Below are 25,541 nucleotides of genomic sequence, written 5' to 3' on the forward strand. Positions count from 1 at the left end.
TCAAATGTGACCCAAATACGTGAATACAGACGCTCCCCGACTTGCGCAAGCGTTCCGTTCCAGAACGCCTTGCATAACTTGAATTTTGCGTAAGTCAGAAACATATACCTGATCATTACACAAAAAAACAACAACCCTATTTCTAGCTTACGGAACTTTTTCCGTAAGTGTGGAATTTGAGTAAGTCGGGTTTGCGTAACCCGGGGGGTGTCTGTAGTTTTGGTGATCTGAAAAATTTCCTTTTAGGGGAAATTACTATTCACCAGAAAAATTTCACCTAGCTCTAGTTGTTAGTCCTGATAGGCTGAATGGGAGAGGGAGAGCCACACCTTACGGAAGAGAGGCACACTTAAAAAAAATGAAATGAATAATTTTAAAAATAGCTATTGATAGTAGTTATCAGGTGAAAAATAATGAATATGAATCATGAATGACCTTTTGTCACCCAGGGAGTCTCTCATTGGCAACTGGCCAAGGATACATCATAACATAACTCACATCAGGCCTGACACACTCATTGCCCCTACATACTTTTGTCCTAATCTGTATGTAAAAGGGGTCATGTGAGGTATAATGTAAACTGATAACACACTGATCATTGATATTATTGTGTGATGTATGTACAGGCAGTGTATAAAGAATTATAGATGTGTGATGGAAATAAGTTCTTAAAAGGTGTTTTGCAAGCAGTGCATAGACCCAGCATGTCCTAGGCAAAAGAGTGTTGTTTCGCCTGTTTTCTTGTGTGTCCAGTGTAAAATGAGCCATATAACACCTCAGAGGACAAAGAAAAATGCATCTACATAGAAGGTAAACAAAGCTATCAAGTTAAATGAGCAGGGAGGGAAAGACCACTTAATGGTCATGATGGGGGATGGAGCCTGGACTCCCAGAAAGCCGCCTTGGGTATTCAGACAGAGACAGTAGACTATCTGGGAATATGAGCAAAGGCACACAGCCATTTTGGCATAAAGAACATAAGAATGGCCATACTGGGTTAGACCAATGATCCATCTAGCTCAGTATCCTGTCTTCCAACAGTGGCCAGTGCCAGATGCTTCAGAGGAAATGAACAGACCAGGGCACTTTATCAAGTGATCCATCCGCTGTTGTCTAGTTCCAGTTCTGGCAGTCAGACGTTTAGGGACATCCAGAGCATGGAGTTGCGTCACTGACCATCATGGCTAATAGCCATTGATGGACCTATCCTCCATGAACTTACCTAATTTTTGTTTGAACCCAGTTATACTTCTGACCTTCACAACATCCCCTGGCAATGAGCTCTGCAGGTTGATTGTGTGCTTCTTATACAGTGCAGACTTCCATCTCGCGTTCATGACATCACAAGACCTTGTGCTAGCACGGATTTCAGTTGGGGGCTTCCTGCCAAAGGCAGCATCTCAGGCCTTGGCTACACTTGCAGATGTACAGCGCTGTGAGTTAAACCTGACTTTGTGCAGCTGAGTAGGGAAAGTGCTGCACTCTGTCCACACTGACAGCTGCCCAGCGCACTGTCGTGGCCACATTTGCGGCAATTGCAGCGCTGTTGGGAGCGGTGCATTATGGGCAGCTATCCCACAGAGCACCTTTTCCCATTCTGGCGCCGTGGGTTGTGGGAAGGGGGCGTGGGTGCGGGGGATTCTGGGTCCTGTCCCAATGCCCTGTGATGCATCGCTTCGCATCCCAGAAATCCCTTTGTTTCCGTCCACCTTTGGCGCCATCTTTCAACGGTTTCTGTGCAGTGCGATCTGTCTGCGGGAAATGGAGTCCGAACTACTGAGGCGTATGCTGACGAGTCTCGCCAGCACGTCACGTTTGGCTGTCGAACTATTCCTTAAGATCCAAAGTGACAGTGAGGGTGAGGAGTCCGACGATGCTATCGAGCCGCGTAACGCGTAAGACACGAAATTGCTTGTGGCATTCACGGACATGCTCAGCACCGTGGAATGCCGCTTTTGGGCTCGGGAAACAAGCACTGAGTGGTGGAATCACATCGTCATGGAAGTCTGGGATGACGAGCAGTGGCTGCAGAACTTCCAGATGAGAAAAGCCACTTTCATGGGACTGTGTGAGGAGCTCGCCCCCACCCTGCAGCGCAAGGACACGAGATTGAGAGCTGCCCTGCCAGTGGAGAAGTGGGTGGCTATTGCAATCTGGAAGCTGGCAACTCCAGACAGCTACCGGTCGGTCGCAAACCAGTTTGGAGTGGGAAAGTTGACCGTTGGAATCGTGTTGATGCAAGTTTGCAAGGCCATTAATCGCATCCTACTCAGAAGAACCGTGACTCTGGGTAACGTGCAGGAAATAGTGGATGGCTTTGCACAAATGGGGTTCCCTAACTGTGGAGGGGCGATAGATGGGACGCACATTCCTATTCTGGCACCACCCCACCTAGGATCCAAGTACGTTAATCGGAAGGGGTATTTCTCTATGGTTCTCCAGGCGCTTGTGGATCACCGTGGGCGTTTCATTGACATTAACACAGGCTGGCCCGGAAAGGTGCATGACGCACGCATCTTTCGGAACACTTGGCTGTTCAGGAAGATGCAGGCCGGGACTTTTTTCCCAGAGCGGAAGATCACGGTAGGGGAAGTTGAAATGCCCATTGTGATCCTTGGAGATCCCGCTAATGCCGTGGCTCATGAAACCCTACACAGGGAGACTTGACAGCAGCAAGGAATGGTTCAACTACAGGCTGAGCCGGTGCCGAATGACTGTGCAGTGTGCCTTTGGCCGTTTAAAGGGCCGCTGGCGATCTCTGTATGGGAAGCTGGACTTGGCCGAAAACAGCATCCCCGCGGTTATATCCGCGTGCTGTGCCCTCCATAATATTTGTGAAGGGAAGGGTGAAAGCTTCACTCAGGCATGGACCTCCGAGGTTCAACACCTGGAGGCTGAATTTGCACAGCCAGAGAGCAGGGCTATTACAGGGGCCCAGCGCGGGGCTGCAAGGATTAGGGATGCCTTGAGGGAGCAATTTGAGGCTGAAAACCAGCAGTGATATCTGGTGCCCTGCACGGGAGTGAAGTGCAGTAGTTCCAATCTTAATCAGTGTCTGCTTAGCAGACAAGCAGACTTGCAGTGCCTGTTTAGTTCCTGGGCTAAGGAGTCTTTTACTTTATGCAATAATAAAGAATGTTTTCAAAGCCAAAGAATCCATTTATTGAAAAGAAAAAAAAATTATTTATTGAAAAGGAACAAGGGGGTGGAGTGGGGAACAGTACAATCACAGATTCGCATATGTCCTGTCTGGTGTGCTGTGCAGTGAGTGCTGCACTTCAGGATAGCTATACTGCATGGTGATGGGGGTTGAGTGCAGAGGGTAAGGGTCGTGGTTTTCAGGGCTGGGTGGTGAAGATACTGGTGTTGGAGGCAGCGGGTGGCGTGAAGAACACGGATGTTGGGGAAAGTGGGTTGGAGGTGACAGTGGGGCACAACGGAAAGAGTTTTGGGACAAGGGCTCTGGGGGGGGTGGCGTTTGCGTTTGCGGTACTGCTCCTCTTTCTGCATGGCTACGAGCTCCTGGATAGCGTTGGCTTGGCGCTCCAGGATGCTTATGAGCCTATCAGTGCTTTGCTGCCGGTGCGCGGTGCTTTGCCACCGGTGCGCTGCATTTTCCTGGCGGATCCTGCTTTCTCTCTCCCTCCAGTCCTGTGCTTTCTCATTCTCTTTAATAGATTGCCGCATCACTTCTTGCAGCATGTCTTCTTTGCTTTTTCGCGGTCTCTTCCTGAGTCTTTGCAGTCTCTGAGCAGGCGATAAGAGGGACGGCTGAGGTCTCAAGGTTGATGCAGCTGTATAGGCAAAATGCAACATTTAACAGAGGCAGCATTGTTCATACCAGACAGAGTAATGATTCCCCCCGCACTTAAGGAGTAGAAAACACACAGGGTCTACACAATAGCATAATTTTCCCGTCCGAAACAGAGCACACATATCCCACGGGAGCCTCACAATGGTGAGTAAGGGGGACTGATTGTTTCAGGGCTGCACTGTCCTCTGGGTTTCTGTGCCTTGGGGAGAGCCAACAGCTTCAGGGGGCACCTACACTGAACACTGTCCCAACATTTTCCACAGGAGTTCGTCCTGGATGATATCTCGCTGCTGAGGGTGACCTGGGAAGCAAGGGAGGGTCTTCTACTGCAATGCGGCTTCCGCCCTGGCCCATATGCAGCTTGCCTGTGTGCAGCAATGGTCCCCCCTCCCCTTGCGGCACAGTGGCGCGGACACGTTAGCCTGGCTGGGACAAGGACCACGGCGGCTCTCCCGATAAACCTGCGCAAACGCATTGCACACGTTCTGGATGAGACATTCGAGGAGATTACCGAGGCCGATTACCGCGATGTGATAAACCACATCAATGCACTATTCCGCATCTAGGCATGCATGCCTAACCCTCCTCTCCCAAAGAGCCCGCACCGAAAAAATTCTTTCCCAGAAAAAAAACCCGCTTACCGGGAACCTGGCTACCTTCCTCCTGGCTCGAGAAGAGCTCCTGGCTGCATGGCTCCAGGGATTCCAGGGTGTCTCCATCAGGCCCACCACCATCACTCCCGTTTTCTTCCTCCTCCTACTCCTCCCCCCCCCCCCCCCCCGGCTCTGAAGTGTCCATGGTGGTGCTCGGAGTGGAGGTGGGGTTAACCCCAAGTATCGCATCCAGCTCTTTGTAGAATCGGCAGGTCGTGGGGGGAGCACCCGAGCGGCTGTTTGCGTTGCGGGCTTTGCGGTAGGCACTCCGCAGCTCCTTCACTTTAATCCTGCACTGCAGGGCGTCCCGGTCATGGCCCCTTTCCATCATGTCCTTTGATACCTTCCCGAAGGTATCGTAATTCCTACGGCTGGAGCGCAGCTGGGACTGGACAGCTTCCTCCCCCCAAACACTGATGAGTTCCAGCAACTCGCCATTGCTCCATGCTGGGGCTCGTTTGGCGCGTGGAGGCATGGTTACCTGGAAAGATTCGCTGATAGCACTCCACGCCACGCCGGGATGAGCAAACAGGAAGGGGATTTTTAAAATTCCCGGGGAATGTAAAGGGTCGGTCACATGGTTGGTTACCTGAGGCCAGGGCAGTAGAGTTTGAACTGATGACCAGAGTGGCTAGAACAGGCATTGTGGGATACTGCCGAATAATTCTGGAGGCCATTCACAGCGCATTGGGCGGCCACACTGGCGCCGCAGCGCTGCACTCGCTATTCCTCTCGGAGAGGTGGAGTACATGCAGCGCTGCAACCACGGAGATACAGCGCTGCAAATGCCTTGCCAGTGTGGACGGGGAGTGAGTTACAGCGCTGGGGGCGGCTTTACAGCGCTGTAACTCGCAAGTGTAGCCAAGGCCTCAGACTAACCCTCTGAACCCTGCTCTTACCTACATGAGCTATGATGCTCATGAATGAACAAATCAACTGCAACATCATCAAGAACTTCTGATAATGTGTGTATTCTGTAATCACTATTCAATCAACTACTGGGGAGATTGGTGCTATTGGTAAACAAAGTGAAAACAAATGGACTGCTTGTCATATCCAGACCTGAGACTTTTCTATAAGTGATTTCACCTAACTAATTCTTTTTATTTCGCTTTTAATTTCTCTCAGTGAATTTGGAATATGTGGGTAAAATCCTGGCCCATTACTGAAATCAATAGCCAAACTCCCATTGACTTGAATAGGGCCAAGTTTTCATCCTGTATACCAGGTTCTTAATGACTATTAGACTTTAAGGTCAGAAGGGACCATCATGATCTCCTAGTCTGACCTCCTGCACATTACAGGCCACAGAACCTCCCCCACCCACTCCTGCAATAGACCCCTAAACTCTGACTCAGTTACTAAAGTCCTCAAATTATGATTTAAAGACGTCAAGGCTCTTATGCTTCATTCACTGTGTTATCTGAAAGTCTTATGAGACGCATTACTAAACAAAGAGCAAAATTGTCTTCTAGGCACAGTACTCTGATTATTATATTCGTACGATATAAAATAATGTCAATGTCTGTGGTAGCTATGAAAGTTCAACTTAACTGCTGGCTCGCACCATCGATGTCACAGGATTTGCTTGTGCTTACACCAGTGGTAAATCTGGCCCTAAGCTGCTGGTATTTGGCCCCCAAATTAAACATGGAAAGAAAAGCCTGGATAAGTTTTTCTCAAGCACATCAAACGTTGCGAGGCCAGTGGAAGTGGAATGAAATTCTCTTGCAGCTGCCATGAAAAATGTAATGAGGAATGAAGAAATAAGAAAGCTGCAATGATAAACGGGGAGCATGTAAAGGAAACTGCTTATGAAGAGGACAAGATTTGAAGTAGCAATGATAGCACCAACTTAAATGTGTCTGAGAGGGAAGAATTCCTGTCAAGTTGATTTATATCCTCATTATCTGTGATGACTGATGGTGGATTGCTTGGTCACTGAGGCTGTTAGTAACACACTGGCATGCAGGTAAAGTGCATGTTGCCTTCAGGCGCTCACCTCCATAGCCAGCATAAAATGATATGCATTATGTACGTTTCGGTTGTCTGCTGTACTTGCTTATGTTGCGTGACTACTATCAACATCATTCCCTGAAAATATTTACTCACCTTCCAGAGAGCTGAGATAAGGTCATCATGAAAGATGAGAAAATAATTCTTTAGTCATCCAGAACAAACGCAACACACTCCTTAAAGAAGAGCTGTAATAAAGGATACTTTAACAATTATATCTGCTTATAGAGACATATAAGACACTACAAAGGCTTTTTATAATAGTGTTTGAAGCATAATAAACAAGAATCCATAAAAAAACAGGAGACTGCTGCCCTAGAACTGATAACATTGTGAATGCCTGACTTTGATTTGCAGGTCCCACTGAGTTTGTGTGCTTCTTGGGGCTCCTGTGTCTACCTCAGACACACGTGTGCACCTAAGTTGTGTACATGCAAAACAGTACATACACAACTGCTTGGGCTCGTTTGACAATTGGAGGTTTTCAGTCCAAATCTGCCTTGATCAGCCTGATGGGTGTGTAGACTAGGACAGGTGTTTTATTTTTTAAACATGTTAGCGATCATGTTTTAACTAACATGTTTTAGCACCCTGATGTAGACAGGGCAAATTGTTTTTCAAGCTACACTGGTTGAGGTAAACCCTAGGATCCCCTCTAGTGGTCACCTTGACCAGCTAACATGTTAAAAATCAACTTCCCCTGTTTATACTGAAATTTTAAAACCTGGTAGTTTATATATAAAAGACCATTTATCCTACTCTAGACATACCGCACTGTGCTTTCCAGCAGAGATATCATTAAGATGGTAACTCCAAGTGCAAAAATCCCAGTTACTGAATGGAGATACTGAAAAGTAAAGTGTATTTTGACAACTCATTCTCGAATACATTATTATTTAGCATACATATATTTAGCTCTGTGAGGTACTGCAACAAGTCAGTGCGGTTTTCATTTTAAGATAAAAACTGGTGAAATCTCAGATTACAGTCAAATGAATCCTCTATACATGTCCTGTCTTAATACACATGTTGTTGTTGCCATTGAGTTCACTGTATATATTTATTCACAGCTGTGATCTCTAGTTTTCCAATTAGTAGTCCAATTAAGTATCGTTTAGACCCATTTGGGGCCACAGTGTTAGGAAAACCAGAATGTGGTTTAGCTCAACTGTGCTACAGTTTAAGCATGTTTTTAAAGCTGTTATTACAGCAGGGTACAGAGGGCCTCTGTGATGCTGCTTCAGCCACTGGGGAAGGAAAGAAAATAGTACCTCTAGTGTATTGCTGCTGTGAGATGCTTAGGGATATGTTTTAGTATGATTTAGTAGGTAGCATTGTTTAAAAAGTTACAGCTTTCCGGAAGAGGACAAGGATCTATTTATAAAAGCTACAGAAACACTGCACTTCTCAATCCATTATGCAAAGCCCCTTCAAGTTTCTCTTTAAAGGCATCGAAAGGAATTGTAAATAATATCGGTGGGGAGAGAATCATCTGTATCCAGATAACTTTATTAAATGTAAAGTAAAAAGAATAATCCCTGCAGAGCTGTTGACTATTACCATCTCTTGTATTTAGTTATAATCACCTGTGGGCATTTCATGAGAGGGCTATTTTTCTTACCCAAGACCAGTGCGCTGACCATATGAGGAAGGGGAAAGAATTATTAATGGATTAGGGACGGAAGAATTCTGTTTTTTCCATTCACAAACTGTTGTGTCAAAACCATTAAATAAATTATAAAAGGCTTCAAACCACATGTTTTAATGCATCATCTCTGGTGGCATCCATTAAAGGGTTGCTTTTGTCATCCCTCTTATGCTGCTTCTGACAGTTGATATAATGGGCTGTTGTGTGAAGTCTATGTAGTTCTTAACTCTCTCTGAGATTTTATTTCTAACATATTTATAAAGTCTACAGATGTAATGTGGGGAAATTTAAGACTTGTATTGCTAATCAGTTTTTGGATTAATCGGCTGGTTCAGTTAAGCCACAGAAATCTTTAAAGCACGTGGAAAGAGATTTTTGTTGAGGAAACTACATTACAGTGCAGAACATGCTGAAGAATAGTTATAAAAGTCATTTTCTTTGGGAGTAGATTATATAAAAATAAAAGAGTAAGGTTTACTCTTTCTTGCCGTCATGTATATAGGGTTGCCAGGTGTCTAAAAGTCCAGTTGGCATAGGGCTGGCAGGCTTCCTACCCGGCTCTGTGCGACTCATGGGAAGCGGCTGGCATGTCTGGCTCCTAGGCAGAGGGGCGACCAGAGAGGCTCTGCATGCTGCCCCCGCCCGCAGGCACTGCCCCAAGTGCTGGCTCCGCAGCTTCCATTGGCCGGGAACCGCAGCTAGTGGAAGCTGCGGGGGCAACACCTGCAGGCGGGGACAGCCCATGGAGCCACCTGGCCGCCCCTCTGCCTAGGAGCTGGAGGGACATGTTGCTGCTTCCCAAGCCGCCTTAGGTCAGCGCCACCCGGAGTCCACACCCTGAAGCCCCTCCTGTGCCCCAACCTCCTATCCAAGACCTTGAGCCCCCTCCTGTACCTAAACTCCCTCCCAGAGCCTGCACCTCAACCCCCAGCCTGGAGCCCTTTCCTGCACCCTGAACCCCTCATTTCTGGCCCCATCCCGGAGCCCACATCCCCCAGCCCAGAGCCTGTACCCCCTCCCACACTCTGAACCCCTCGGCCCTACCCCCCAGCCTGGAACTCCCTCCTGCACCCCAAACCACTCATCCCCGGCCCACCTGGAGCCTGCACCCTCTCCTGCACCCCTGCCCCACCCCGATGAAAATGAGTGCATGAGCAAGGGTGGGGAAGAGCGAGTGACAGAGGGAGGAGGGATGGAGTGAGTGGGGGGCAGGGCCTCGGAGAAGGGGTGTGCCAGGGACAGGGGGTGGAGCAAGGATGTTTGGTTTTCTGCAATTAGAAAGTTGGAAATCCTACATGTAGAGCTTACACACCATCCCAGACCAAACTTTTTTTTTTTTTAACTGCTTTCTGCTGTCTTTTTCTGTTTACAGTCCAAATTCTCTATTGGTGTAAATGGGTGCAACTTTATTCAATAGCCTTTCTCCAATTTTCATCTGCAGAGAAATCTGGCCCTCCATTTCCAGAAGGCAAGCTGCTCAGTACACTTTCTGTGCATCCATTTAGCAAGTGACTATGAATCTTTGTGAGTGTTTTTTGGGGTTGCTAGATACCCAGCCTCGAAGGTGACTTTATTTCAGAGATAATATGAAGGGGCTGGTCTGCCACAGGGGTCATTTTGAATGACTGATGAATTGTATAAAGCTCACCTGCCCTGATTTTCCTGACAAGACTGTGTCAGATATAGCAATTTCCTGCAATATCCTTGAAAAACCTTACTGAATTAAATGCAAGTATCTTTGAGTCTCATTGTATTAAATAAAAAGCTTATGTATTATTGTGGGCCTGGATGATCAAAGGACCATACAGAACTATGTGGCAGACAAGAAAAACTGTGTGTTTTGGGACAATACCTGTGAAGGGAATTTCCAGGGAAATATCTAGGGGGAGGTGAATGCAAACTCCTGCCCTCCCTTCCAGTTATGCAAGAACCCAGCCTTTTGAAGCTATGCTCTAAGAAGGGGGCCATTGTCTGTTGATCACCTGTTCACAGGACCTGAAGATCAAAGGCCCAAGCTATATAAAGAAAAAGGCTAATCTGCCTAGTTTGTGTGCTTGTTCTGAGCAAAAGCTATTATGAACTTGTAACCATCAGAAAAACCCCTTTGTGGTGTTTGAAGGACTGACTCCTACCAGAGTCCCTTCTGGAGTTGGGGGGTGATCTGTGGTAAGCTTATTAGCATATGCCTTTTTTTATTGTTTTAATTTGTTCTCTCTGTAATGTCACTTTAAGAATAAATGTGCTTGTTCAGAAAAAGCTGTGGGGTAACGTATAACTAAAGGCAATTATGCTGTTCATAACCTCTGAGGAGAGAGAGCAAAGTGCAGATTCTGGCCTGTTTAGGCAGTCTGGCTTGCTGGGGATATCACAATGTAGGCAGGGAACTGTGCAGTCTGGAAAAACCCTGTTCAGGAAGGGAGAGAGACATGGATCTCCACCTAAGAGAGGTGACTGCTGGGGAGTCAGGAGCCTAAAGTTACCTGCCCTCAAGTTGTCACAGGACCACGGAGAGGAAATAGTTGCCCTGAACTGTGACAGGCACCTCCAGCAAAGGGAGCTCATCTAATTCAGGAAGTAATTGATATTAAGTTTCCTCAGGGAGCTGAGATGCATGGAGATTTGTGAAAGTGGCTCCCCAACCCTAATCCTGTGCCCTATACACTAAACAAAGCTGCCTCTCAAGGTATCCTTTGGGAATCAGTAAGTGCATGTAGCTTCAGCCTGAAGCAGCAAAAGGTTTCCTGACATATGGGCGGGGGGGGGGGGGGGGGGGGAGAGGAGGAAACAGAATTCTGTTCTCCAGTTTAGGGGGGGGGGGGTAATTTTAAATTATACAGTTGTGAGAAGGTGATTATTGACAGATATCTTGGGAGATGAACATGCAGATAGGCTGAGGAGACTCTGCAGATGGAAGAGGAGTTGGAAATCTTGAGCTAAGGAACAACGCAATGGGGCTTCTTATTTATTATGGGAGGTTTATTTGTCATAGGTGCTAGAACTGGGGATGGTGCCGCATCTCTGTCTTGAAGTGGTTTCCATTATATAGAGGGTTTACAGTTTGGTTCAATGGCTCTCAGCACCTCCACTATACAAATTGTTCCAGAACCCCTGATATTTGTAGACTGAAAGGTTTTACATTAATACTTGTCAGTTTCAGCAACATTTGACTCAGCAGTATTGGAGGCAAGATTTCTGTTCTCCAAAATGAACGTTTATCTGTGCTTTGCTTTTCCTGCTTGATTAACTTCTTTCCGATCTTTTAGAGAACTGCGGTATTCCAGTACAGACTCCATGATTTTAGAGAAATATTCAACTAATTTGAAATTAAATGCAAAGTTTTATTATTGTTCAGAAATTGCTCTATCAAAATAAAGATATCATTGTCACTAACCATAACTGCACCACTAGTTTTAAAGAAGTGCGCAAAACTCTTGTGAAACTTAGGTTATGCTGTCTGTGACATCAACCAAAATAAGCTACAGTGAAAAGGTGCTGTGTGAGATTGATGTTTGCCTTAAAATTTATGTATGCTTATTAATGGAAACTGAGCACTAATGATAAATTTGCAGTCTGTCATCTCTGCTGACAACATGACTATACATAATTTATAAACAGTTACCCTAAATTTGTGGAGATCATTAGCATTTTAATGAAAAAGATAAAGCCATTGTACTAAATCTTCACGTTTGTTTTGTTTTGTTCTTTTCTTCCCCCACAGTTCAATATTTCGAGCTTGTACTTTGAAAACTGCTGACAGCGTCTGGTAATGTGCTGACTGGCACTATGGGCAGGCGATACCCAGGGGCTCACTATCGTCCAAGCAGCTCATGTATGTATGTGATTGGTCTCGTTATCTGTCATATTTTTATTACACTTTTGAAAGGTGCTAAGTTGTCTCCCATTATTTTGAAACCATTAGCTGGAAAGTTTGTAAATTCCAAACTAGTCTTTAGAATGGGCACTGAAGCATTCTTATCAATGCCATATTTCTGATATTTATGTACCCAAATTATATAACCCACATTACCTCTGTCGATTTGTTCAAACTGCAAAGGTAATTTCTGGACCTTTAAAAATGATGTACTGGCTGACTTGTTCAACTTTGGCTTATTGCACCAGGTCTCCAACTTTCTTTTAGTCACACTGTCCAGGGCCACAGACATAGTTAAAGTGCTAGAAACCCTCAAATTAATAAACTGCCCGAGCATAACCTGAAAAAATTCAGCTCATTTCAAAGCTATGTACTATTGCTAAAGTCTTCCAGTTTAGATGAAGCTTTTTGTGTCTTATTAATTCATTTTTTTCTGTTTGAGTTAAATATTTGCTTATTCCTTCTGTGTCTTCTCTGCTGACAAGCAGTTCATGGACATCTAGCTTATCTTAGCTGACCTCCATTAATTTATCTCTGACTAAGGAATCTTTTCAGTAAAAAGTTTAAAGACTCTTTAAAGTTTGTCACCTGCACCTTTAATTTGATTGGAAGACTGATAAGTAGCTCTAACAACTTGGGTAATGCTAATCTCTCAGCCTGCAGGTTTGCTATATTACATTGTACATGAAATTATCTTCCCAGGAGGTAGTGTGATATCTCCTGTGTGACAGTCCTAACTTCAGATGACTGCTGTCAGTCCCCATGCATATCTGTTGATTCCTCAGGCCACCGAGGTAAAACAATATCACTTTTTCTTTACTGTACAGAGCCTTTGCAGAATATTTAGTTTATATTAGTTTCTCTTTGAAACATTGGGTTGAAATAGTTTACTAGTCATTCGGGTGGTACTTTAACCATTGCATCTCCTGCTATCGCCTGAGATTCTAGTTTTGGAGATTGATTTAGTTTATTTTGGCCCCAGGCTTCTAGAGGTTAAATCCAGGCCAGAGATGAGTTACACTTATTCTTTCAGAAAGGGTAGCTGTCCCGTCTTTGTAAACACATCTGTTAAAATAGCCTATTAGAGATGACACAAACTCTTCAGAAAAATAGTATCTAGTTTTGAAGGTAATACAGAGATGATACCTGAACATGGGGAGGAGTGTTACAGCCCTGGCTGAGCTCCCCCTTGTGGCTGGGCACCAGACTGCTGTATTGAGCAAGTCTTTGGATCCCAGGGGCTTTTAAGCCTTCTGAGTCTGAGTAGTATCCAGACCCAGCCTCTAAGTCTTGCTTTTAAGGCACACTCCTGGGGTACAGACCCCCTGTCTAGTATCCTTTTTTGGGATGTAGAACCCATAGTCCAGCTGCCATAGGCCCAAGGCCACTGCTGATCCTCATCTCCACAGTACTTCAAGAATTTCATTCCCAGAGCTCCACACTCACGGGTACTCTAGTTTACTGTTTAACCTTTCAAGGACCTTGTGACCGTTAAAACAAGAGAGCACAGACTTTGCAAAGGAATTGCTAAAGCATACACATGTTACTTATAGACAAAGCACAAGAGTTACAGATCTAGAAAAAATAAACACCAGTATGTAAAACTCCCTCCTGCAGTATCCTCATCAGTCTGAGAGCCTTTTGAGTTTGGGTTAATGTCCTTCAGGTTTCCATGATCTTTTTACACCCTACTCTTCCTGTTCAGCCTTCCTGTTAGCCGATGGCTGGTTGGTGAGACAGCCCAGACTCAAGAAGGACTGGCCCTTAAATAAAGTTCTGATCCCCATTTATCAGGTCACTCCCCCAAGCAGCTTCAAAAACCCTGTCAGTCAGGTGATGAGTTGCTCAACTCCAGCCCTCCTCCTTTCCTCCCCTAGGTCTAAACTGGGCAAACTAGTTCCCCTGGACTGCAGCTGGCCCATTGTTCTGGGTGGACCCATTTGAATGGAGAATCATCGAGGTTGAGGGATTTTGATGGCTTTCCCATTGTGAGCCCCTCTGCTAGGGGTAAGGATTTCTCCTAATACCTCCTGAGTGTCCCAGCTCAAGATGGAAGCTACAGCACAGTTTCCAGTCAAAAATAACATTGAAGTACCAGAATGTTGTTCCAGATTGATATAGACATACAGACACATACTGATCCGCCACAGTGGGGCTCTGAGGAGGCATGGTGGGGGGCATTGTGGACTGCGTGGCAGGCTATGTGACACGAGAAGGGAGTTAGCCTGTGCACAGTGGTATGGGGTGAGAGGATTAGGGTTATGAGGGAAGCCTTGGGGAAACTGGGGCTGTGAGGGTGCTGGGGTTGTGAGAAGTAGGGGTTATCACAGATATGTGGGGTTTGAGGGAGAGAGCACAGATGTGGGTGGGGAAGGGAGTTGAACCACCAAGTGGTGGCCATGGGGTTGAGCTGGGATGTGAGGATGGCAAGGAGAAATGGAACTGAGCAGAAGGGTGATAGGTGGCAGGGGGTGAATTTGGGGAATCATGATGTGGGTGGAGTGGGCTTTCTTAATTGGGTCATGATAATGAGAGAGGAGTTGTGCTTGCACTCTCACAAGACAGGAGTTTGAAGCACAGTTTCCCTCGTGCTCCTCTTGAACAGCACTCCCTTCCTTCCATGTTCCCCAGCCTCCAGCTGACTCTAAAAGCAGGGCTAGAGAGGAACGGCAGTATGACAAACCTCCTGTGCAGCTCTTCTCTGGGCCATAGGAGTTTGGACTGAGTAGATCGCCTGTCTGATTCCAATCTCTCACCTCAAGCAGAAATCCTTCTAATCCCCAACTCCTTCACTGTAGGCCCTAGGCACTCTTCCCAGTGCCTGAACTGAACTGTCCACAAGCAAAGATAAATTGCTGGCACCCCTGCAAGGCTGCTGTTGAAAACACAGTACTTTCAAAGGTGATTCTCTAATGCTTTAAGATGTGAAAAGTGATGTTTGTGTAACACAGAGACCTGACAGATCACTTTTATAGGATGGTACTGTTTTTCTTGTTGCTGAATCCTTTGTTTTCCCTTAGGTCAATGTCTGACCATTTTTCAAGCTTGTTAGTGGTTTGGGAGGAAGTCAGAGTCTCTTTTTTTAGGAAACAGCATTTGATGAAAAATGATTACTTTGACATTTTGCAAACATTATCAGAGCTAAAATTTCAGAACAATCTTTCTAGCTAGACATCACAGAAGCTATGCCCTTCCTTTTTTAAAAAAATTGTTGGTTCTGTCCAAGGTTTTAAAGAAGACAATGACAAGCCCTGCAGGTCCTGATGTACCCATCTCTCTTTGTGTGGGTCCCAATTTCCCCTTTCCTTCATCCACACCTTTTGGGGAAGGATAGTCCTGTTGTGAAAGCACAGAATTGTGAGCCAGGAGATCTATCGTCTCTTTCCAGTTATGCCCAAAAATTGTGAGAGAGACTTTTTGGAGCTTAGCTATCAAGGTAATAAGCAGAACTGAGTGATTTTTTTTTTTTTTTAATTTGAGGGCCAAATCGGGGGTGGGGGGAATCTGTTTTGATTGAAAGCAAAATTAATTTTTTCAAAGTTTTTTCATCTAATCTAAAAAACATTTTGAATAGACAGAAACATTTTGAGTCAATTCCATATTATGATTTTTTGTTTCATTTTTTTCAGTTCATTTTGAATCAACAAAAACATTTTCAATCATCTTGAAACAAAAAAACAAACACACGCACACAAGAAAATTAAGTTTTTCATTTTGATTCATCCGTTTTGGATATTTCTCAGATGATTTGCTGGTTTGTTTTTTAATTCGCCAAATTTGAAATTGAACTCCCATTTCAAATAAAGTCAAAATAAACATTTTAAAATTAAAATTTGAAATGAAACATTTCAACTCTCTTTCAGAAAAAATTGCAAATTGAAACTATTCAGAATACTTTTGGGCCCCCAAAATGCATTTTTGATGGAAAAACATTGTGTCCAGCTCTACTTTAGACATAACTCAGATATTGACACAGAAATATGTTTTCATTTTCTAGTCTGTGGGAAGTGCACACAATAAAGAAACAGCAATAGTGATTGGCATTTGATTTCTAAAACTTCCGTTTTAATAAATTAAGGTGTTAGCAGATAAAACAATGTATTTTAAAAATATGGGCTCAAATTCTGTTCTCATTATTGGGGTAAATGAGTATAACTGCATTGATGTTGATGTTACTCCAGATCTACATTGGGTGTAACTAAGGGAAGAATTTTTAACTGTATGATTTTTTACTTAATGTACTTTTAAGAGCATAGTCCAGCATTTAGCTTGATTTTCATGGCTTTTGTGTTGCTTGTAAAGAAATATATCCCTTTCTATAGATGAATAAAATCTGTAAGGGGAAATATTAGTGCTACATGGAAACCTTCAGTCTTGTTATTCTGTACATCCAGAGATAATCTTTAATCCATTTACAAGATAAGTTGAATGATTTCATAAATATAGTATTGATAGTCTGAGGAGACTAGTGAAAAGTTTTGTATAAAAGGAATCTTATAATCATCTTAAATTACAAATAGTTTCTCTAGAGCCTAATATTAATAAATGTAGAATTACCCAAATATGCTTAAAATACAAATTATTGAAGTACAAATAGACACAAACATCTGTATCTTTTAAATTAAGTGTAAAGGTGAATTGAAATGTGTTTCAATTTATTTGAGCAAGGTGTGGATTCCCAGAGTGGTTTTAAAATATTCATTTAATCTATACTCACTTGGAATTTAAAAGGGCAATAACCCTGATTAAAATCAGTGCAAGGCATCTTTACCGACCTAAAGGAAATAAAATGTTTTGTGCTCCCCACATGAGCTTGCTGCCGCTGTTTACCACTGCTATTACTGACCTTGCTGAACTGAAAGTCAGCACAGGATGTCTCTTGTGCTGCTTTTGTTGGGAGAAAGCTGCATGAGGAAATCTACTCCTCCTGAATTACCTCTTTTGCATAATCAATTTTTTGTGGGTTAGTTTCAAAAATATTTTCATTTTTTCCCTAAAATTAAAATATGTAGCCTTTTATTTTATTTAGGATAAATTTAGTTATGTTATCTTACACTACCATGGGTTCGGCTCTGGTTGCTACAGTTTCAAGCTCAACAGAGTGAAAGTCACCTCTGCTACTTGTCTCAGATTTAGAGACTCTAGGAGTACATGCAAGGATAGTGCGCGCACACACACACAGGTGTTGGAACAATTTGTATAGTGGGGTTGCTGAAGGCCATTGAACAAAACTGTACACCCTGTATATGATGGAAACCACTTCAAACCAGAGGGTGTGCCACATTCCTACTTCCAGCACCTATGCACATACGTTCACAAGTACAAAGTCTAGTCTGTGTTCCAAATTGTCTTGCTGGTTGAGGACCACTGCTCCAATGCACTTGTAACCCCTCCCAGCTTGGTATCATCTGCAAACTTTATAAGTGTGCTCTCTAGGCTATTATCTAAATCATTGATGAAGATATTGAACAGAACCAGACCCAAGACCAATCCCTGCAAGACCCCATTCCACATGCCCTTCCAGCTTGACTGTGAACTACTGATAACTACTCTCTGGGAACCGGTTTTCCAACCAGTTATGCACCCCCTTATAGTAGCTCCATCTAGGTTGTATTTCCTAAGTTTGTTTATGAGACGGTCATGTGAGACAGTATCAAAAGCCTTGCTAAAGTCAAGATATACCACGTCTACCGCTTCTCCCCATATCCACAAGGCTTGTTACCCTGTCAGAGAAAGCTGTCAGGTTGGTTTGACATGCTTTGTTCTTGACAAATCCATGCTCATTGCTACTTATCACCTTATTATCTTCTAGGTGTTCACAAATTGATTTTTTAATTATTTGCTCCAGTATCTGTCCAGGTACTGAAATTAAGATGGCCTCTGCAGTGTATATAGGAGAGGTTGGGGTTACATTTTTCTCTGAGAAAAACTTGTACTCCATGTTGTACCATGTCTTCCGGAGAAGTTTGCATCTCCAGCAACTGCACAGCCATCTGTTTGGGGTCCAATTTACAAGCATTTAACTCTTCTAATATGTGGATTGTCACAGATGCAACCGATGTGTTTCTATAACCTGAACATCTAGAAATGCATCTACTGGCTTACCACTGACATCAAGATAATGTATGCAGTGACATAATACTTGACACCCATTTGCATTGGTGCATTCATCAGCCATGTATGCAAATTTTTGGAATATGGTGGGAGAGTTCTTCACTTTTTCAACTGCTGAGTCTTTCACTGTTGCACAAGATGCTTCTAACCACTCAGTTGAGTTTCTTGCAGAAAGATAGTGATCGTTTGCCAGTCTTGTTCAGAACCAGGGTCCAACTTCAGGGTTAACAAGTGACAATGCATTTAACATTGGTCTCCAGTTCGTAGTTTCTGGTATCTCTTGCGTAAATAGAAAGTACGATGTGACAGCCATGTTTGTTCGCATAAACCGTGTTGTTTCTCCAGCATTTCTAACAGCCTCATTAAGTACTAGAACTGGCTTTGACAGTGACTGGCTTACAAGGCTTTCTGCAGGCTGATGTAGTCAAGAGGCTTGGTGTTTTGCAGCATTTTCACATAGTATTGGCTTTGCTGATTGCTCTGGCAAACCAAGCTCTCCAGTTTTACCAGTTGTAGTGGTGGGAAGCTTTCCTTCTTCATAAGCTTTTTTGCAAGAGGTGCCAGTAGCCATCTTTTGTAACTTCAATGGATGGGAAACGTTTGACTGACAAACATCGGGAACTGCCTTTAGGCTATGGAGACACTGTTTCTTCAATAGATAGCTGTATTTGCGCTTCAGGCTGTTTGGCTGTAGATACACCACTTGAACCTTCAGATGGTATGTTGGTATGTTCTTCATCTTGGTTGGTTTGACCACTGGAGGGGGGCAATGACCTAGTTAGGGGAGGTGTAGGGAAATACCTGCATGTGCTGCTATTTGCCCCACCTCCTCTTGTGCTGTGCGCCTCCATGCTCCTTCTCCTTGTTCTGTTCTTTATGGGTTGCTGGTGTTTGTCTCCCCAACTCCTACCCCACAAGAACTGGCTTCACCTCCAAGCATAAGCTATGGTAAATCCATGTCTTCAGTGCATTCCCCTTCCCATACCCTACCCAATGTTTCAGGCTCTGCAAACTTAAGCAGAATGTGCTGTATCAGTTACACGTAGGGCTTGTCTACACTGACAGGGCTGCCCCAGTGCAGCTGGGCTGCTGTAGTGCTTAGTGAAGACGCTACCTACGCTGACGGGCGAGCTTCTACCATCAGCATAGGTACTCCACCTCCCCGAGAGATGGTAGCTAGGTCGACGGGAGAAGCCCTCCCGTTGATATAGCAGTGTCTACACCGGTGGCTAGGTCAGTATAACTAGGTCACTTAGGGATGTCGATTTTCCCCTGAATGATGTAGTTATACTGACATAAGTTTGTAGTGTAGACCAGGGTTTTGGTTAGAAATTAGGTCGGTATTACGATGTTGCTCGGGGTGTGAAAAATCCATACCTCTGAGCGATGCAGTTAAACCGACCTAACCACCAGTGTAGACAGTGCTAGGTCGATGGGAGAATCCTCCCGTCAACCTAGCTACTGCCTCTCGGTGAAGTGGATTACCTACGCCGATGGGAGAACCCCTCCTGTTGGCATAAGTAGTGTCTTCACTGAAGTGCTACAGCAACGCAGCCCTTGTTAAGTGTAGACAAGTCTTTAGGGGTTACATTGTGAAAGTTTTCTTCACAACCATAACAGCTAGAGCCTTTTATTTTCAATGGAAACTGAGACTTGATAGAACAACCTAGAAGTTTGCCGACCGCTCTCCCTAGGCCAGTTAGGGCTTGGTCTAAATGGGGAAATGTACTGGCAGAATTTTACTGGTATAATTGTACTGCTGTAGTTATACTGGTATAACTTCCTGTGTGGAAACTCTTATTCTGGAATAAGAGTGGCTTTTTTCATTGTAGTTTATAACACATCCAAAGCAACATAATCTAAATAGAAAAAACGGCATTTTTATTCCAGAATAAGAGTGTACTCATGGGAGCTATATTCATATCGTTCTAGTGGTATCATTATGCTGGTAAAATTTCCTGTGCAGACAAACCTAAAGATATTTTCTATCTCTTTCTCCTGTTACAAGCAGCATAATGACTCGTTTATTTTTCTGATGATTCTGTGGGAAAATATTTATTCTAAGGGCGTGTTTCTCACTTCCATCAAAGATCTTTTATACTGATCTGACAAAATGTAATTGATGCCCACTTTAAAGCTCCCTTACGCTACCGGAGAAGTGTAAAGAGGCCTAAATGCTAACCGGGCCTTAAAATTTTGGCATAATTCATACCTATTGGAGACATTTTTCAAATTTGTTTCCGGAAAGTTGCAAATATCAGTTTGCTCAGATGGAGAAAAGAAAATGTTGAGATACAGACAAGTGCCTCTGCTCCAGACAATCCAAACAGCCTCAGGGTAAAATTTTCAAAAGTGCCTAGGCGACTTAGGAACCTAAGGGCTGGTCTGCATGGGGAACTTACATCGATATAGCTATGTCTCTCAGGGGTGTGAAAAATCCACACTCTGGAAAGACATAGCTATACTGACCTAACCCCCTGGTGTAGGCAGTGCTAGCTCGATGAAAGAATTCTTCCGTTGGCCTAGCTACCGCCACTCAGGGAGGTGGATTGTCTACGCCAGGGGTTCTCAAACTTCATTGCACCGTGACCCCTTCTGACAACAAAAATTACTTCATGACCCCAAAAGGGGAGACTGAAGTCTGAGCCAGCCTGAGCCCCACTGCCCCGGGTGAGGGGCTCAAAGCCAAAGCCCGAGCCCCGCCGCCCGGGTCGGGGGAGGGGAGGCTGGGGCAAAGCCAAAGCCCAAGGGCTTCAGCCCCAGGCAGGGGGCCTGTAACCTGAGCTCCACTACCTAGGTCTGAAGCCCTCAGGCTTCGGCCCCAGACCCGAGCAAGTCTAAACCAGCCCTGGCGACCCCATTAAAAGGGAGTCGCGATCCACTTTGGGGTCCCAACGCACAGTTTGAGAACCACTGACCTACACTAATGAGAGAACCCCTCCTGTTGGCATACTAATGTGTACACCAGTGGCTTTCAACCTGTGGTCCGCGGAGCCCTGGGGATCTGCAGACTGTGTACAAGATTTCCCAAGGGGTCTGTACCTCCATCTGAAATTTTTTAGGGGTCCGCAAATGAAAAAAGGTTGAAAACCACTACTGTACACTGAAGAGCTACAGTGACACAGCTGCAGCTGCGTCACTGTAGTGGTTTAAGTATAGACATAGCCTTAGTCCCATTGAAAGTCAATGGCACTTAAGCTCCTAAATTATTTAGGTAATGTGACCAAGTGGCTAGAGCACTAGACTGGCGCTCAGGTGACCTGGGTTCTATTCCTGGCTCTGCCACTGGCCTGCTGGGTGACATTGGGCAAGTCATTTCATCTCTCTGTGCCTCAGTTTCCCCATTTGTAAAATGAGGAGAATGATACTGACCTTGTTTGTAAAACACTTTGAGATCTATTGGTGAAAAGTTCTATGTAAGAGCTAGGTATTCTTTTATGTTATTTTGAAAATGTTACCCGTGATGTGAGATCCTGTCTGGTATTATTTCTTGAATCAGGCATGTGATTTGTATATATAGTTTCTATGTATTATTGCTGTAACACAAGTCAGTGACACCTCCTCTTTGGAAGAGAAGAAACAGTTTTCCTAAATTAAGGTAAAGAATTGCAGACTTGAGGTTTAACTTGCATTAAATGAAGCTGACAATATTAAATTAACTGACAGCAACGAGTTTAACTGTTCATGAAGTGCAACTTAGTACCTTTTCCATTACCCTTTTATGTTGGCCTTAGTCACTTTATTGCTCAAATACTTTTTATATATTTATGGCTTTATGGAAAACATAGCACTACAAGAGGAAAATGGTGAAAACAGCCTGACATATTGATAACTTAAAGCTTTGTATATAAGGCGCAGGAGGTTTTATTGGAGTCCAGGGTAACAATACTACTACATTTTCTGCCTTTCTCATGTCTTTTATTGCCAGGTTTCATGTTTGTTGTAATTTAGCCAAACTTTAGCAACATCTATACGCTAGTAAGCTCAGTTAATTTCTGTTATATTCTCCTTCCACTTCCCTATGAATTGCTTAGTTTATACGGCCCATAAGGTAAGCCTGACATCTTGGTTTCAGTTGTGTATATGGTTTAGTGCTAGGGTGACCAGACAGCAGATGTGAAAAATCGGGGTGGGGGTGGGGGGTAATAGGAGCCTATATAAGAAAAAGACCCAAAAATCGGGACTGTCCCTATAAAATTGGGACATCTGGTCACCCTATTTAGTGCCCTGAGTTAAATAAGAATTAAGGTTTCCCAACATAACACCGCAAAATTAAACAGAAGATCTTGCTCTAGCTGTCAAAGCAGGCTGCAAGTAAAATTAATATATTCAGGTACTGACCTAAACAATCAACTTTCTGCAGAGTTACTGTATGATATGACTTAGTCTGGCACTCATAATTTTTTTAGTATTCAGTTTGCTTAAACAGAAAAATAACAATTGGTTTATAAATTAGCTATTTATAATTCTCACGGAATATTTTCTGTTTGCACCATTAAGATTTTGTAGAGAGGGGGAAAATTGTGCTTTTATAGACAACTGCACTAGGATGTAGTTCTTGGTGTGTGTTTTTTTTTTCTTATAAGGTTTATGAGCCTAATTTTAGTTCAGTTTTAATGGGACAGCAAATTACAGATTGGCAGTGTGGAGACTAACTTGAGTTTTCCTGTTGAAAAGGCATCCTGTGTTCTGATATACACCCTATTCAATTACTGAAAACGGTGAATGCAATTGGTAGGACATAGGTATGTGAGTGACATTGACGTGAATTGCATTTTCTTCCTCTTGCTACTGCTCCACAGAATGTGAACCCAACCAGTTTCATGCTGTTTCCAGCATGCATCCTCTGCAGTCAGTAACAGAGAACAGAAAATTAGGAAGGAAGATGTTGATGGAGATGGGGACTAACTTTTTTTTAACTCAGAGGTTTGGGAGAATAAGAGAATCCCAGCAAAATGGAGCTCAGAATCTGGAAATCTGCTCCAATTTCTGAGAAATGTCAGATGGTTAATTAAAACTGCTGTCGTTACCTCTTCCTATTTAAGGTACTTATATGGCTCCCATTACCATTGTATGTCTCAGTCTTTAATGTATATTAAGGGACTTGCCGAAAGTCACACATGAAGTCTGTGGCAGAGCAGTAAATTGAGCCCAAGTCTTCCAAGCCCAAAGTGGTCTTCCAAGCACCATCCTTATAAGATGCATCCGAAGAAGTGGGCTGTAGCCCACGAAAGCTTATGCTGAAATAAATGTGTTAGTCTCTAAGGTGCCACAAGTACTCCTGTTCTTTTTGCGGATACAGACTAATACGGCTGCTACTCTGAAACCATCCTTTTTTTGTTGGTGCAGATTAGTAAACTTTGGGAGACAGATAATCCTTGGAGATAGTTACTAATCATCTATCAAGTCTTCTTGACTAGATGGTTTTCCTTTTCGTTTGTTGTTTGTTAATCTCTGATTTAGAAAGTAACACTGTAATAACTGATCCCATTATATGTTAAAGACACGGGGAAGGGATATGAATCCTCCTCCTATTTTCAAGCAGGTTCCTATTTTTAACCCAAGCCTCCTTTATGAGCCAGGGAGAAAAGGAGAAAATTATATTAGAATTGGTTAGAAATACTATACTAATTTAAGACAAATAAAAGATTATTTAAATAAACATTAAATAAAATAATCTAGCCGGGTAGGATAAGCAAGGTTCACTTCTGTACCACACACACTAGAATCTTGCCAATCTGGATTTTGCTACTCTGCAAAACCAACAGTTCTCCCCCCAAAAAATCAGATGGTCTCATGTCACAAAGGTATGTAGATGCACTATAGGGATGTCTTTTGTTACTAAGATTTATTACACTTAAAAAATATACTACAGTGTATTAACTAGCAGATCATAAAATGTAAGTAATTAAAACTAAATGACACTTGTTAAATAAATGAGCAAAGGTCAAATTTACGAACCTAAATATCTGAAGTTAGGCTGTTAAATCCATGTTTAAGTACCTTAAATAAAAGTGGCCTGAAGAAGTGGGTTGTAGCCCACGAAAGCTTATGCTCTAATAAATTTGTTAGTCTCTAAGGTGCCACAAGTACTCCTGTTCTTTTTGCGGATACAGACTAACATGGCTGCTACTCTGAAACCTGATTTTCAGAGGTGCTGATCACCTACCTACAGCTACTATTAGTCAGTGGGAACTGCAGATGCTCAGCACTTAAAAATCAGGTCTTTTTTATTTGGATGCCTGACTTAAGGTACTTAGATTTAAACGTTTTGATTAAACTATATTCGGATTCTATGACTTTTGTTTATTGCAAGCTAATCTGTAATGGATTCCCAGTCCATATGAATTAGAGAGGTTCTGCTGTATTTTGATTTCTCTCCATTCTTTACATTTTGGCTTTTGTTTATTATTTTACTTTGTCTCTCTTCATCTATGAAAGTTTCATATAGTGTACTAATAGATTATGTCCCATTTATTTTATTTACTTCTCAAATCCTCCCTTAAACCAGAATAAAGTCTATGAGACCCAAGTGGATTCCTGTTCTCACATCATATTTGGTGTAAAATAGATATAGGCTAATGACTTTGATCTTGTGAATTTGCCTTTATTATGACATGCATCCGACGAAGTGGGCATTCACCCACGAAAGCTTATGCTCCAATACATCTGTTAGTCTTAAAGGTGCCACAGGACTCTCTGTTGCTTTTTGCCTTTATTTGTTTATTTAATATTTTTGCTGGGGCCTGGATGTATTGACGGCCATCAGTAAGTATATTAGAATAAGAGTGTTCTATTCCTAAAATACAAAACACAGAGAACGGTTACATATTTAAAGGATCGTGTAAACTGATTTTGAGTGAATTTGGCTTTGGTGATGTGCAGATGAACTTGTCAGAATGCACACGGCTACAACAACACTGCATTCAGAGGATAACACATTCTTCTGTTGAACCCTGATTGAATCATGAGATTGCTCTGGCGACCAACAAACGAGTATTGTTCCTGCAGCATTGTTTCAAGTGTACTTTGCTTTTCCAAATACGTATTACTGCCTCAGTAATATCTGGCTCAATCTGGGTAATTTTGGTGTAAAACCCTTTCTGAATAACCTTGATAGGAACTAAACTGTAGCTAACAATAAACTGGTGAACAGTGATTCATTATTGTCAGGCCTCAAGGTTTTGGTTGTTATGAAATTGGTCAATAAAAGAGAGAGAGAGAGAGAGAGAGAGAGAGAGAGGTCTGTCTATATGTAAAATAGTTAATGTGCCAGTAGATGGTGCTCAAGAATATGCACTACTGTTCCTGAGCTTTTCAGGAGCAAAGCAGCTTTTGTATACTGCAAATGGGATTCAGTGGCTGGGCTGAATGGGTGTGGATCTATGCAAAGGATAACTGTTCCTTCTGCTTGCTGGTTTTTTT

At 43.3% G+C, this 25,541-nt stretch overlaps 1 protein-coding gene across 1 annotated transcript in view; it reads left to right on the forward strand.

The window, feature by feature from the left end:
* The window catches only part of APBB2 (amyloid beta precursor protein binding family B member 2), a 356,971-nt gene that overhangs the window by 140,656 nt on the left and 190,774 nt on the right, over positions 1-25,541 (forward strand). The window contains exon 3 of the mRNA XM_065405514.1: positions 11,850-11,960. The gene's annotated coding sequence lies outside the window, so the exon portion shown is untranslated. The remainder of the gene's footprint in view (positions 1-11,849; positions 11,961-25,541) is intronic.

The sequence above is a fragment of the Emys orbicularis genome, chromosome 5, assembly GCF_028017835.1.
Source record: "Emys orbicularis isolate rEmyOrb1 chromosome 5, rEmyOrb1.hap1, whole genome shotgun sequence".
Taxonomy (NCBI): domain Eukaryota; kingdom Metazoa; phylum Chordata; order Testudines; family Emydidae; genus Emys; species Emys orbicularis.